This window comes from Pistacia vera, unplaced genomic scaffold (genome assembly GCF_008641045.1).
Source record: "Pistacia vera cultivar Batoury unplaced genomic scaffold, PisVer_v2 Contig35, whole genome shotgun sequence".
Classification (NCBI taxonomy): domain Eukaryota; kingdom Viridiplantae; phylum Streptophyta; class Magnoliopsida; order Sapindales; family Anacardiaceae; genus Pistacia; species Pistacia vera.
The window spans coordinates 1,506,871-1,523,393 of record NW_022196168.1 but is presented as its reverse complement, the minus strand read 5'-3'; the positions used below and the strand labels follow the sequence as shown (position 1 = coordinate 1,523,393).

Genomic DNA, 16,523 nt, shown 5'->3' with positions numbered 1-16,523 from the left:
GGCCAAAAATGGCCTTATCAACGCATGGTTGACCAGATCCGACTAGCCGTGAGCCGTTCTAGTGACTGTCGGTGGCGGCCAGTGGTCGCCAATCCTCTTGGGTGGCTGGGGTGGTGGCTATTGTCTTGGGCAATTTGGTTGAAATACAAGGGTAATTCTGTCTTAAAAATCTTAAGTATATGGCTAAAATTGTTTATAAATTTATTGTAAATTTTTAGATCAAGGTTTTAAAACCCGACCTGGCCCAACCGGTTTAATCAGTCAAACCGAAAACTGGAGGCTTAGCTTAGTCGGTCAGGGTAGAAAACCGAGAATAAGAGTTAACTCAAAACCGAGTTAACTCAAATTCCTAAATTATAAAATTCAAATCCCTTTTACAATTTTCAATTAAAGACATGAGGCTAATCAACGAAAAAAAATAAGACTAATCAACGAAGCCACTCGAAGAAGAAAGAATATTCAACTTGAAGAAGAGGAGAAAAAACAAATGAGAGTGTGAGATGAGTTGAAACCCTAGGCCATTGCTGCTACGGTGCGATGGTAGTGGAGAATGGTGGGGCTACATATAATAGTGGCAACACACAACTAATAACAGAGAAGAAAATGAGGATTTTGTCAAAAAAGAAAAGTGAATGTGTTTGTGTGTTTTGGTGTAATCAAGGAGGATCTCGTTGTTGCATAGCTCCAGTCAAAGCAACGTGCCATCAGACGTTCAAGAGGCAGTCTCACGATCGGGCATGAGTGTCAGGAAGTTCCCCATACAGAATCGAAATCGGAACCTATCCCGAACCAACACTGTGTGGATAGGTTTTGGTTCCATTTTATTGAAACTGACATTGTGCGGTTCTGGTTCCTATAGGTTTCGGAACCGAAACCTGGGAAAAGAACCTGAAGCGGGTACCCTACTTGGAACCTGTTTATGTTTTGGTTTTGATTGAGAAATTTTATGTAAAGTGTGATGAATTGATTGAATTCAAATGTTACCTAGAGATTAGAAGATTTATGAGTCACATTGGACACAAATGAATAAGTAATCAAAAGTTGAAAACTACTAAATGTGGGTTTTCTTAATTTGTTTGTGGTGTATTTGTAAACTTTTAAGGTATTTTTGTCATTTTTAAACTAATAGGGGGTAATTGATTTTTTATAGGGTACCCAGATAAGGAACCAAAACCTGCATTTCAGGTTTCCGTTCCTTGAATTTAAGAACCGAAACCGACACGTTTTAGTTCTAGTTCCTTTTTTTTGGAACCTTCACTGTGAGATTCTAATTTCGGTTCCTCTAAAAAATATAGGGTATCCGGAACTATTCACCCCTAGAGATAAAGAAGGAGAATTAGACACATCAAAAAACATTGATTTAGTGATGAGGATAAAAGAAGATGGCGTCACTGATATGACCCGTTGATCAAAACCCAGGTCATTAACTGGTTTGGTTTTTAAAATATTGGTTTAGATAACAAGGACATTATTATCCTAAAATTTTATGTAATAAGAGATAAAATTATAACAAAAATAAGATTACCAAGTAATCTTAAAATACCTAAAAAAAATGGAAGTAATCAGATTACCTTATATATAACCAACAGTAATTACTATTGATTTTGAAAAATTAATGAAATCTTATATTATTTAACAACCAAACATAGTAATCAAGTAATATAAGATGTCATTATCTCAACAATTAAGGATTATCCCCAACCAAACAAACATGCCCTTCAAGTAAAATCTTTTGTACAAAATTCAAGACTTCACAGGCTTTAATTAGTAAGACTGAACATGCTAAAGCAGGGAAAAAAAAAAAAAAAACAACGAATGAACAAACACAAACAAAAAAAAATGTGTATTTTATCGTGAATACAATGGTTAGTTCGCAATTTACACAAAGTAAAGCATTTTAACTACAATGACAAACAACAAGCCCACAGAGTTTGGGGGTCCTATTTTTGACAACACACTGGATCTCCCATCAGAACCATATTAACTTAAATCTAATCACCGAAATCATGCTTTCAAAGACAAATTTTTGAAACCAGGAAGTGGGTGCAATTATCATCCCTATCTTTCAGGAAGAGGACTCTGCCGGGGCATCGGAAGACGCTCTGACAGTAATGAATTTCCCTTGTCATCTGCTGACGGTACAGCTTTAGGGGCTTTTAGTGCACCTCCAGTTTCTGCTGCTCCTCTTGATCTCTTCCAAGTATTTCCCCTGACTTCTATTCTTATTTGCAACTGTTTTTGCACCTGATACAAGTTAACCAAAATTTATTACGGTTTCGTTTGCAGAAGCGCAAGCAAAATGTCCAGAAGAAATCCAATTCTATTAACCCTGTTTATGTTCTTTCTTTCAATAACTTGGAAATTGATTCCCCAATTCAACCTAAAAAAGAAGCATGAAACCGAACCTCGAGCTGCTCGTGAAGACGTTTTGAACCTCCATTTGTATCCTCAATGCTTCATTAACTTGCGGTCTCCTGAAGAAGACACGGTTTCCAAAATGTTACACTTAGCATCAGATCTAAACTTTTCCTTCAAAATGAGAACATAGTGAGAGCCATGGGCCAACGATTTAAGAAGATGCAATGTTTCTGGAAGAGAACAAAGGTAAACACGGAGAAGAATCCACACCAGACAGGCTCTCTCCGGAGACTTCTTCTCCTTAGAATGTACAGTTTAAAAACAATTCCCTCCAACTTCAAAATTAAAAGTTTGAATGTAAAAAAAGTCAAATAAAAAGTGACAAAAAACCAGTGAAATAAGTAACTATGTAAAACAAAAGGGGTACTTTACCTTTAGCAGGAGATTCTGGCCACAACTTTGCAAGATGATACTTTTACAACAAAAAATGAAGAAAATTGCAATCCTATCAGAAATCAGATACATCAACATCAGTAGTTGCACATTTTGTACTTAAAGAGTCTAGTTGCATCCAGATGATAGCACCTGTAAATGGCTATTCATATGAAAATGGTCAGTCCAGGTACACCCATCACTTTTAAAACTCCTTTAGGTGTTGCTCCTAGTTATATTGGAAAAGGTTAATCGTTGTCATCAAAATTGGCCAATAGAAATTATCAATTTACAAAAGTGAAAATCTTTCAATGACCTTTATAATTTTGAACACCCTCATTCACATTAAGAAGTATAGACATCAAATCCAAATAGAACATCCATCCTTCACTCCTGATGTAAACTACTCTTTATACATTTGAAAATCTCCATAAAAATTCCTCATAGCTGAAATTATGTTAGCGTTGAAGCTAAGAATCTAGTACAAGCCAAACGAGATGGTTTGGATATATAGTTTTAATGAACTGCCATGAACTTCACAAAATACTTATGAGTTTTTGGATAACAAATTCAACCCAAATATAAGCCATATTGAATATTGAGTTTTTTTTTGCTCCTAACAACTAAAAAGAATTGAAAAAAGGGACTTGTATGTTTACAACCGGAGAAGGTTTACACATGCATAAAGAGGTTACTTCAGCCAACATTCACACTACAAATCATAAACAAAACAGTTCTAAGCAAATTTCAAGATCAGAGACAGTAGCCAAAACAGCGCAACAAGGCGTGCAATGAGTCTAGTATAATGTTTGTAGATATAATTAAAGTCAAGTGCTATACAAAGAACAATCTTTTAAATTATCATAGGCCTAGACACCAAATTCTTCATAATACCTTAATAGCATACAATTTATTGACTAGAGAAACATTTCTCATGTGCCACCTCTTATTATAATCAAATAAATAAATAAAAAGCTAGATGATCACATTTTAATAGAAATACTCACTCTCTGGTCAAACAAGTTGCATAATAGCATCCACAAAACGGTCATGAAGATCAGAAGACCACTGCAACTGCTGCTCCCAGATCCACCACCAGAAGGTGAAACTATAACTGCATTTTTTTCAAGCTGCTCAACACCTTGAGGTTTATGTGCACTAAGCTTGCAGATGAAAATTTCTTCAATGAAACATGTTGCATAGACTACACTCAAACATACTCAGAAAAAATATATATACAGAATTCTGCTCGTGAGCAAATAGGTAATAGATTCTGCTCTTGAGCTCCCCACAAATTTAGGGTGTAATTGGTATCATTTTCAAAACTGTTTTCTGTTTTTAAAATCCAAAAACCGATGAAAGAAAAATTCTTTAATATATATGACACAATGATCTGAAAACAAATTGGTTAAGCTCGTTATTAAATTTAAAATATTTTAACTTTTTTTTTTTTTTTTTGTGTGTGTGTGTGTGGGTGTGTGGTGTGAAAGAAGACAACAAAGATATCACCATCTGCTAAAATTCATACTAATAATCCAGATATCACTTGTACATGCTTTGCAAATCTGTTAGGATCCCACATTAGAAGGGAAAAGGTGGGCATGTGGGTTTAAAGGGGCTTGGGCACCCTCCTTTGACAAGTCGGTTTTCCAAGAAAGTTCTACCCAGACCCACAAAAGGCCACTGCCCAGCCCAATTGTTTGAGTTGTTAGATGGGTATCTATCAAATGGTATTAAAGCCAAACCCCCGCTCAAACCCATGTTCCGGAAAGGGCTACCTAGGAAGGCAACCTGGGAGAATAGGCCTCCAGAGCGAAGCCGTCCAGAGTGGGCCAATGTGACGTTGGGTCTCAAAGCGCAGGGAATATTAGGATCTCACATGAAAGGAAAAAGGTGGGCATGTGGGTTGTAAAGGGTTTGGGCACCCTCCTTGCAGCTGGTTTTCCAAGGAGAGTTCTATCCAGACCCACAAAAGCCCACTGCCCAACCCAATTGTTTGAGTTGTTGTGGGTATCTATCAAAACCCGAACACAAAACTTGAGCTTCCGCTGACCCCACGTTTTCGGTAGGCCAGACCATCTGGCTAACGCTAGTAGGTATCTTGTATCTTTTTTGTTTCTGAAAGCCAAGATTCAAAAACAGAAGAAAACCTTTTCCTATTTCTCAAAGACTCTTTCGAGTACAATTACCAGATGGTTTTTTTTTACTTCTTTTGTTCTGTAGAGAAAAAATAAACATTTGAAGATACCAGATTCATCATTCTGGATTCAATTCTTAATCAAAATTTGTTTCAACTCTTGCAAGAAGGGACCAGCAGAACCAACTCCCGAACTATATTCATATAAATCCTTTACATCTAATCGACAATAAAATAAAAAACACTCTCCAGCACAGGTTGTTGTTTCCCTAAAAGACATTTCAGTTCCAAATTAGCTACAAAAGCATACTCATATCTCAAAAAGAAAATTCAGTTACTCTGTTTCCCAATACCACCACAACTTGTTTGTTTCTCTTAAGCGACAAGCATCAAGTGATATAATAATCTCATATATATGCTGGTAGTTTTTGCTTCATCTATTATCAACAATCAAAGTAGATGGACAAATTCATGTAATTCCATGAAATAACGAACTTAAAAAATAAAAGAGGGAGAGTTAAGAGAATGGTACCCGAAAAGCCAGAGAGAGGAGAGGAGGGTGACAGAGATTTGGATTGGAGAGTGTGATAGTAATTTTAGCGAAGTTTTTCAAGAGGGAGAGAGCTTTAAAAGGATGGTAGTGCGTATTTATTGTAGAGCTCTAAACCTTCACTCTGTTACTGGCAGTTTGTCCGTCTGGTTGGTCAAGGGTCACCTTTCGAGACTGGGAGCCACTCGTTTGCCAATTTAAAATTTACTGTGGATTTGCAAATGACTGAATGAGCCTTTTTCCACCCACGTAATGGTTGAGGAGCGTTTATTTATCCACCGATTTTAAAATATTTTTATTATTATCTAAATTTTATTTTTTATTTTTATTTTTCGTATATTTGTACGATCTTAAAATCACTACTATTCTCTTTTTTTTATCATCACTCTCAAAACCCTACTTCTACTGACCACACCTATTCTACCGACCCTACCATTGTCGATAATCTAACAATTAGAGTTTGTGCAACCGTCTCTCCAAGCTAATTCTGATAAATCCAACAACTAAAAACCACCTTCTATATCAAAAGACTCAATGCGCTTCCCCTCGTCAAAGCCCCAACAACATGTAATGAGTTTTATTCTGTTCGCCTCGAAATATAAATTTAGATAATAAAGTGACATTTTAAAAATTTGTGCGTGAAAAATATCATTAAACCATTATTTGGGTGGGAAAAATTCATTACTCTTTACAATACCTCACTTTTCTTTTTCTTTTTCTTTTTTCTTTTTTATTTAACTGTCTGAATATTATTTACGCCTTAGAAAAAATTTTATTGACATTCAAATTTTTAAGTACCTCATTATTAAAATTTAGAAAATTTCCAATTGATATTTTTTCGCCGTTTTATTAAAAAATATTATAACAAAAATCAAAATTTTGAATTATTAACTACTATTTTAATAACTAAAATATGCTTATATATATGTAAAATAAATTTCAGATTAAAAGTTAGGGTTTCTATAGATAACCAAATTTCTAGGGGCTTTTATAATTAACCAAGTCCTGCAGCCTATACTCATTTCACGTAAAGCCAGCGGTGGGCCGAGCCATATCATGCCTTATGGTGCCTAAAATTCAAGGTCTATCGTGCCATGGGTCATGTCGTACAGGCCTGCATAAATTCTTGACTTGTCATGCTGTGCCGGACTACCAAATCTGAAAGACCACGGCACACCCACTATATAGTGTCGTGCCATAGGCCTAGCACGCCGGACGACATCGCGTGCTTTGTGGGTCAGCCTACAATTTTTTTAAATTATTTAAATTAGGTATTTTTGATTTATAAATATTTTATATATTATATTTATTGACATTTTGTATTTGTATTCATTAAAAAATATATATATAATCACTATGAATATAATAAAATAATGAAACATTGAAATATTATTGAATTTTAACATTTTTTATACTTATAATTATAATTACAATACAATCTTAAAATTGCGATTAAGAACTAACATTAACAATTATATCTCCATCAAAATACAAGTATACAAATACAATATAACCACTCTAAAATGTTATAGTTTCACAAATATCAAAGTAAATGATGGACCAAAAAAAAAAAAAAAATCATACAAATATTCAAACAATTAATGAAAATGAAGATGTATGATATTTTTTTTATCTATCATTTTTTATATTTGAACTAGAATCAAAGTTGAAATAACGTATTATTTGAATACTTGTATTTTTAATATAGATATATTGTATTTTTAATTTTAATACCTTAATTTCTAAGTTTGTATTGTAATTTATATTATAAATAACAAAAAGTATTGTAATTCAATCATAGTTTCAATGTCTCGTTATTTTATTAATTTCTTAGTGATTATTTAGTGGGCACAAATCATCTTGGGTCTTATCAGTCCAAAAGAAACATCATTACATAGCCTAGTGTCATGCCCAATTCTATTGAGCCTCCTCTAAGATGCATGTCATGGGTCAGCCCAATACACCAACAATCTTCTCATGGTTTGGATCGTCCAAATTGGGCTTCCCCATTTCAACTTGGGGCGAGACCCATTGCTTTGGGATTACTCCAGGAACCAAGAGTTCCATTCATAACCCTAATTCATCTATTTCTTATTTCATCTACATTCTATTTCATCTAAGAACTGAATCTTTCATGATTATGACTCCTAAACCTCCAAGCAAGTAAATCAGGACTTTCCTATTTACCAAAAGTTTGCCATTATGAACTTAGAGTTCTACTAGGATTCGAAGATCCTATGTTCATTATATAAACAAGGTCTGACCTCTCATTAATCTATTATTCAATACAATTTACTAGCTCCTAAAGTTCTTGCTCCTAATTACTAACAACCTTTATCGTAGCTCTAATCTCCAATCAAACTTCTAAGCGGAGTGTCTAGGCAAATCACATCGGTGTTTCTCGTGAGCTTCACACTTGTTTATTTATATAGCAGTTTAGCAGATTGTCAATGCCTCAACCTCACATGATCAATCCGTTCTATACCGTAGATTTTTACCTTTTACAATTATATCTATATTTTCATTAATCAATACAAAATATACATATAAAATATTTATAATAATGTATATGTCACTAAATATAATATATAAAAATATATATGTTTTTTATAATTTTTTAGCGGATCGTGTCATGCCAGCGCAAATGCCTTTTTTTAAGGCCCCGGCACTACTCCATTATTATGGGCCTTGTGTAACAATCCACATTAAAGCGTATTGGGAGGTCTTGGGCTTATAAATGGGGGAGTCCCTCCACCTAATAGGTTAGCCTTGGTGTGAAACTCCAGCCCGTAGAAAGTGGTATCAGAGCAGACCCAATCCGTCTTTCAATGTCCCGTCAAGCGCCCACCAGGGCGTCCCGTGTGATTGTGGTCCACACGAGAGTGAGTGTATGGGTAGGCAGGGGGCCCCACCTGTGACGGGCGTCACAGGATTGGATGGGGGAGAATGTAACAAATCCCAATTGAAAGCGTATTGGGGAGGTCTTGGACTTTAAATGGGGGATTCCCTCCACCTAATAGGTTATTCTTTGGGTGTGAACTCCCAGCCCGTGACACTTGGAATGCACAAAAAATTTCGTATCGTGCCAAGCTTTTTTTAGGGGGGCAGTGCTGGCACGTGAGCCAACACAGCCCACCACCAGCTCTATACCCACATACCACCAAATCGCATACTATCGCAAATACCCTCACATAAAAACCAACTTTTCATCCACTTTTCACCATTTAAAAAAAAAAGGGGGGCCCCAGGTCACTCTGTAAATGATAAATGTTTTAACTAAGAAACTGGGGCCCCGCTACATAAAGACAGGAGACTTTGGTTTGGGGTTGTGTTGGGATTTAGCTTGTAAATTAATTAAGAAAGATATATTCCTGAAACATGTTGAAGAGTGAAAACTTTGCAAATCCTAAGATCTTCTTACAGTTGTGTTGTGTGTAATACTCCCAACCGTGTCTTGAAAGCTATACTAATAATTGATTTATATATTTCATCTATTTTTAATTTTAATTAATTAAAATGATAAATACTTCCCTATTAATATATTGTATTAGGATAAAGCTTAATATGAATCATGAACTGAGTGGGTACTAGTACCACTTAGATCCATGGGTTTTAATTTGTTTCAAAGTTGGATTAGTATTGAGTGAATCTGGTTCAACCCAACTTAGCTTTATGGTTGCAGGGATCTTAGCTTGTAAGAAAAAAAAATGGTAATGGCTGGAAATTAATTCAACCAAAATTAGAATTAACCATAATCATAGGAGGAAATTGAAATCAGACAGGTTGGATGATACATTTTGTGAGAGAAATGTACAATTGGAATTTGCAATTCTTGCTAAACGTAACGGCTCGTTTTTTCCAAATTTCTTCTGTAATGTGCAATCGTGCTTTCAAAGCTACTTGGCTATATCCATGAAAAGGGAATCTCATTCACAATCACCTTTTCTTTTTCTTTTCTTTCTTTTTTTTTTTTTTTTTTTTTAAATGGATGAAAAGTTGGTTTTATAGGGGGTATTTCGATAGTATGCGATTAAAGTTGGCATTTGTGTGTTGGAGGAGAAATCAAAATCATTCATTTCATGTGATTGGAGTGAATAATAACTCACACTATTTCTTAACCCCTAAATCTTACAATAGTACTCTCATTAATAATAAATAAATAAATAACAATACACAATCATTCTTAACTTAAAATTATAAAATGATAACATGCAAGGATATAAGTGTTTAAAGTAAGGACAATCTGTTACTTGGATATAATGATTTTTCTTGTTCAATATTGTTTTTAGGTGAGAGATTGTAATGAGAGTTTCAAATGGGTAGGGTTTTTGGCTTAGTCTTGGCAGTTAAGGATGAGGGTAATGGTGATAACGTTGGTTCGTTGGTATAAGCTTTAGGATTTTAGCTAATCACCAAAAAACCCCCAAATTAGTTATTTTATTGAAAACCTAAGGTTATGAGAATTTGAGAAAATGGCTATTTTTAATTTTTTTTTCTAGTTTAATTCAAGCTTGAAAAATTATTAGAAATATTATAATCAATTTCAGTCAGAACTTTTCTTGAAGAGTTTTTTAATCTATTTTTCCAAAAAAAAAAGAAAAAATTATATTAAAGTTCTATACCAAATAGTTTTTACTGTACATGTTTTGTCCATTCGAACAACTTTGAAGTGTCCTGTTATGGAATTTATCTCTAGCATTTTTATGTTTTTTTTTTTTTTTTTTTTTTTTTTTACGAGCCCTAAAGTTGACAACCGCTAAGTCTCTCAGTAGTAATCCTTATTGTGGTTGTGTGGAGACTCGAACTCAAGTTTATGAAACTTTCTTTTACTTTTTATCATCAAGTCACCCAATGATGATTATCTCTAGCATGTTGCCTCAAGCATTAAGTGAAATATTCGTGGGATTTCCAATCCATCATATTGATTCTAAGATTAAGACATGCTAAGAAAAAAATTATTCATCAATTACACCATTAAATCAGATTTCCCCAACTTTTTTAAAAGATTTAAATTTATCATAATACTAATTAGTTTTTACGTCGTTTTTTCTTTTTCTTTTTTTTGTGTATTCCCATTTTATGTAAGCTTTATATTACAAAAGTATTTAAATAAATGAAAGGTTAGAAGATATTTTTCTATGCATTAAGTGAAATATTCGGTGGGATTTCCAATCCATCATACTTGATTCTAAGATTAAGACACGCAAGAAAAATTTATTCATCAATTACACCATTAATCAATTTCCCAACTTTTTTAAAATATTTAAATTTATCATAATACTAATTGTTTTTACGTGTTTTTTTTTTTTCTTTTTTTTTTTGTGTATTCCCTATTTGATTAAGCTTTATATTACAAAAGGTATTTAAATAAATGAAAGGTTAGAAGATATTTTCTTATAGCATTAGTGAAATATGCGGTGGGATTTCCAATCCTCTACTTGATTCTAAGATTAAGACACGCTAAGAAAAATTTATTCATCAATTACACCATTAAATCAGATTTCCCAACTTTTTTAAAAGTTTAATTTATCTATAATACTAATTAGTTTTTACGGTTTTTTTTTTTTTCCTTTTTTTGTGTATTCCCTTGTTATGTAAGTTTTATATTCAAAAGTATTTAAATAAATGAAAGGTTAGAAGATATTTTCTTATAGTAAACATACAAAACTTCGTTGCTTCATTAATCTCCTTTGTTTTCCTATTCCCTCTTATGGTAATGAGAAAAATAAGTTAAGGGTGTGTTTGTTTCTTTATATTGAGTAAATTTTTAAAATATTAATTGTTAAATTGAGTTGGGTTTTATTACGAGGTGAAGATTTGAAAATAACAAAATATCTATAGATTTTTTTAATTTAGCTAAACACTCCCAATGATAAAAAGTTTATGAATTGACAAAAACACTCCCACCTATTCACAATTGCTAGATTACGAACCACTACACTGCAGAATCTGTGTGTCATTACGCATAACTGGTCAAATTTAGTCGGTCGTGCACTCTTATGACCTTTTCAACCAGATTCACCACAGATCTGGCTAGATCACTAGCGTCGATCTGGCTTTCAACGACAATCATCTATTAGCTATTATAGAAACAAACGCACATGTTTTTTCCATAATAGGAATATATATTTTAAAAACAGGAATGTTACTTACTATTTTGGAGAAACATATTAGCTAAGCATATCAAGTTTCTCTCTATTTACGGAAGCATTATAATTTAATCTTGATTGAATTCTTTAAATGGTAACAAAATCTTAATAAATTCTTTAATAATAACAAAATCTTGCAATTGTTAAAATAATTTGAGCTATCATACTTGGGTGCACTCCTTTTATTATCATTTATTTCCCTATCTCTGCTTAAATCCTATATATATTGGTATTGCAGCACTATTTTAACACTGAAAATCATAAACAAAAGAATATTCAGCAATGGAGGTTCAATCTATCTTCGGCCTTACCTTTGCCATCTCTTCTTCTCTGTAAGCTATTGACGAACTCTTTCTTTTTTTGAATTTTTTCAATTAATATTAGTTGTGTATATAATTATTAAGGTGAAAATCACAATCAATCCGCCAAAATATATATATATATATATATAGTATTCCATTAACTAACGGAGATTTTTTTTTTTTAATTTTTATTGATTCATCAATTTATTTTAGATCAAAATCGTTATAATATTCAGCGTTTTGATGAACCGACGAAACTATAATTTTTTTAAATACATCTACAATATCACATAAGTATCACGTTGTTTATATCACGTCAATATATTTTATTATTACTCAAAATTTATTGATTAGTTGTATGAATTATATTTTTTAAGACATTTACTTCGCTAACGAATTGATAAATACAGGAGCTCACTAGCGACGTTCACATTCACAAACAACTGTCCCTCACCATCTGGCCAGGAACCTTAACTGGGGCAGGCAAATCACAGTGTCTTCACCGGGTTTGAGTTAGCCTCAAAAGCATCATCAACCTTAACGTCCCGCCTCCTGTCAGGTGGTCAGCCGATCTGGGCCGAACCAACTGCGCTTCCGTCCACTGGAAAGTTCACTTGCGCCACTGCAGATTGCGGCTCTGGTGAGTGGCCTCAATGGCGCTGGCGGGATCCCACCCGCTTCACTCATCGAGTTCACATTGGAGAAAGCGGAGGACAAGATTTTTACGACATTAGTCTCGTTGATGGCTTTAACTTCGCCTCTTTCAATTGCCCCCAAGGAGGATCCGGCGGCTGTCTGTCCACAAGCTGTCCGAATAATGTGAACTCGGTTTGCCCATCAGAATTGGCGGTGCAGGGCTCAGACGGGAGTGTTATTGCTTGTAAGAGCGCGTGTTTGGCGTTTATTCAACCGCAATATTGCTGCACTGGAGATTTTGGTTCGCCGGATAAATGTAAGCCGACGAGTTATTCTGAAATATTCAAGAATCAGTGCCCGCAGGCTTATAGCTATGCTTATGATGAAAAGTCTAGCACGTTTACCTGTAGTGTGGAGCTAATTATGTTATCACGTTTTGCCCCTAAGTTTCTAATTAGAAAGAAAAACTGTAGTTTTAAATTTTTATTGTGCAATGTTTTAATAAAAAAATTTGGTTGATACTTTAATTACTTTTTGGTGACGTCAAGATGGTAGATAAATCTTCCTTACAATATGCGGAAACCAGAAATAACCCTAAAAAACAAATAAAGAAGCATGTTAAATCTCCTAGAGCAACTGATTGTGTATCAACGAACACCACCCCTTCGAAAGAAAAGTAGAAAATGACTAAGGCTCACCTAGCTAAGTAAGGAGAAGGAGATGATGGAGATGAGGAAAAGTATGATGGGTTGTTGCTGCTGTTTTGAAGAGAGGTTTCTGGTTGTTGAAATCATGAAAGATTGAGGTTTAGGCCTAAGGTTTGGTTTAGAAGAGTAAACTTGAGGGCTTCGAGAAAAGGTTGGGTAGTAGGGGTAGGGAGGAGGATAAGAGAGAACAATTAGAGAAGGGTGAATATGGAGGAGGGGGAATCGACCGGAAAAGCACAAGGTTGGATGCTGGGCAGGCAGGGGGCTGGGTGCGGCAATAACTCGAACAGGCGGTGAGTGACTTTGGGGCAGCGAGGTTGGAGTGATATGGGAGAGAACGGTGGTCAGAAAAAACAAAATACCAACACAACCAATCAAGCACCAAAAACCCAATGATTTACGGATGAAACCGCCGCAAATCGCGATTGTCCCACGACAGAAAGAGCTGGACATGGGCGGCAAACGATGAGCATGGGGGGTTAGGGGAGGGGTGGGTTTTGAAGAGCAGAGGGTGGGGAGTCAAACGGTGGTGGCAGGGGGCATTTTGGGTGATTGAATCAGCCGAAAAAAGGCCAAAAAGATGGAAATCGTGCAAAAACTTTGGCGGCGATTTTCAGAAATTGGTAAGTGCACAAGGCTCAGGGTGAACGGATTAAGGGTGAGAGAGGCTCAGGGAAGAGGATGGAGGAGGCGGTGAGTTTCAGGGTGGGTTTTTGACACTGGAAAATGACTGGAAATCTGGTTTGAAGAGTTGGCCGTGTGAATGGATGTGGCAGTGGGAAATGGTGAGTGATGACGGCAAATGGAGGCTTGAGCTTTGTAGAAGAGGTGATGGGGATTTTGTGGGATGGTCTTGAAAGTGATTTTGAACGTTGGGATTGACCAGAAATTGGCAAAACTACCGGCTGCGATGCTGCTAACATGTACCATCTCTGGCTAACATGCGTCGTCCTTTTTCTTTTCTTCTTGTCTGGCGGCCAAAAGTTTGTTGACTATCCTACCATCTTGCCCTTCATCATAACAAAAATGACTAACAAAATTGTGCTTGGTATTAAAATGGAATTTTAAAAGTCTGAAAACAGAAAAATGTCATCAAGTTTTTTTTTTTTTTGGGTAGGAAAAAGTCGTTAACTCTTGCAGAGATTACAAAATATTAGTGCATTCACCTTTTCACCCTCTTTAGTCTTTACAGAGGGAAACAATCCCACGGGGGCGTGTAAGTTACAACTAATACCTTATGGCTTTCAAGCAAACCTCGAGGGGTTTAAACAATAATCCCGTTTAATTTTCGAAGTACTTGATTTTAGCAGGTATAATGTGTTGAAAATATATATTTATTTATAGTGGTTCTATCCATCCAGTGAATTTTTGGGGACCAAATGATAGTTCACACAATAGCCCAAGTGATCAATGACCACCTATCAGTTGGCTATCAATCATTAAAGACAAAACAAAACCCATAAATAGGTGGCCGATTGAATATCAATCATTAANGACATTTTAAAAATTTGTGCGTGAAAAAATATCATTAAACCATTATTTGGGTGGGAAAAAATTCATTAACTCTTTTACAAGTACCTCACTTTTCTTTTTCTTTTTCTTTTTTCTTTTTTATTTTACTGTCTAGAATATTATTTACGCCTTAGAAAAATTTATTGACATTCAAATTTTTAAGTACCTCATTATTAAAATTTAGAAAATTTCCAATTGATATTTTATTCGCCGTTTTATTAAAAAATATTATAACAAAAATCAAAATTTTGAATTATATACTACTATTTTTAATAACTAAAATAATGCTTAATATAATATGTAAAAATAAATTTCAGATTAAAAGTTAGGGTTTCTAATAAGATAACCAAATTTCTAGGGGCTTTTATAATTAACCAAAGTCCTGAAGCCTATACTCATTTCACGTAAAGCCAGCGGTGGGCCGAGCCATATCATGCCTTATGGTGCCTAAAAATTCAAGGTCTATCGTGCCATGGGTCATGTCGTACTAAGGCCTGCATAAATTCTTGACTTGTCATGCTGTGCCGGACTACCAAATCTGAAAGACCACGGCACGACCCACTATATAGCGTGTCGTGCCATAGGCCTAGCACGCCGGACGACTCGCGTGCTTTGTGGGTCAGCCTACAAATTTTTTAAAATTATTTATAAATTATGGTAATTTTGATTTATTATAAAATATTTTTATATATTATATTTAGTGACATTTTGTATTTGTATTAATTAAAAAATATATATATAATCACTATGAAATATAATAAAATAATGAAACATTGAAATATTAATTGAATTTTAACATTTTTTATTACTTATAATTATAAATTACAAATACAATCTTAAAAATTAGGATTAAGAACTAACATTAACAATTATATCTCCATCAAAAATACAAGTATACAAATACAATATAACCATCTAAAATTTGATTCTAGTTTACAAATATTCAAAGTAAATGATTGACCAAAAAAAAAAAAAAAATCATACAAATATTCAAACAAATTAATGAAAATGAAGATGTATGATATTTTTTTTATCTATCATTTTTTAATATTTGTAAACTAGAATCAAAGTTGAAATAACTGTATTGTATTTGAATACTTGTATTTTTAATATAGATATAATTGTTAATTTTTAATTTTTAACCTTAATTTCTAAGTTTGTATTTGTAATTTATAATTATAAATAACAAAAAGTATTGTAATTCAATTCATATTTCAATGTCTCGTTATTTTATTATATTTCTTAGTGATTATTATATGGGGCACAAATCATCTTGGGTCTTATCAGTCCCAAACAAGAAACATCTATTACATAGCCTAGTGTCATAGCCCAATTCTAATTGAGCCTACTCTAAGATGCATGTCATGGGTCAGCCCAATACACCAATCAATCTTCTCATGGGTTGGATCGTCCAAATTGGGCTTCCCCATTAGTCAACTTGGGGCGAGACCCATTGCTTTGGGATTACTCCAAGGAACCAAGAGTTCCATTCATACCCTAATTCATCTATTTCTTATTTCATCTACATTCTAATTCATCTAAGAACTTGAATCTTTCATGAATTATGACTCCTACACCTCCAAAGGCAAGTAAATCAGGACTTTCCTATTTACCAAAAGTTTGCCATTATGAACTTAGAGTTCTACTAGGATTCGAAGATCCTATGTTCATTATATAAACAGAGGTCTGACCTCTCATTAAGCATCTATTATTCAATACAATTTACTAGCTCCTAAAGTT

The 16,523-nt window shown here is 34.2% G+C and overlaps 1 pseudogene; it reads left to right on the top strand.

The window, feature by feature from the left end:
• Positions 1–11,908: 11,908 nt before the first annotated feature.
• Positions 11,909–13,076, top strand: LOC116139306 (annotated as a pseudogene).
• The last annotated feature ends 3,447 nt before the right edge of the window (positions 13,077–16,523 follow it).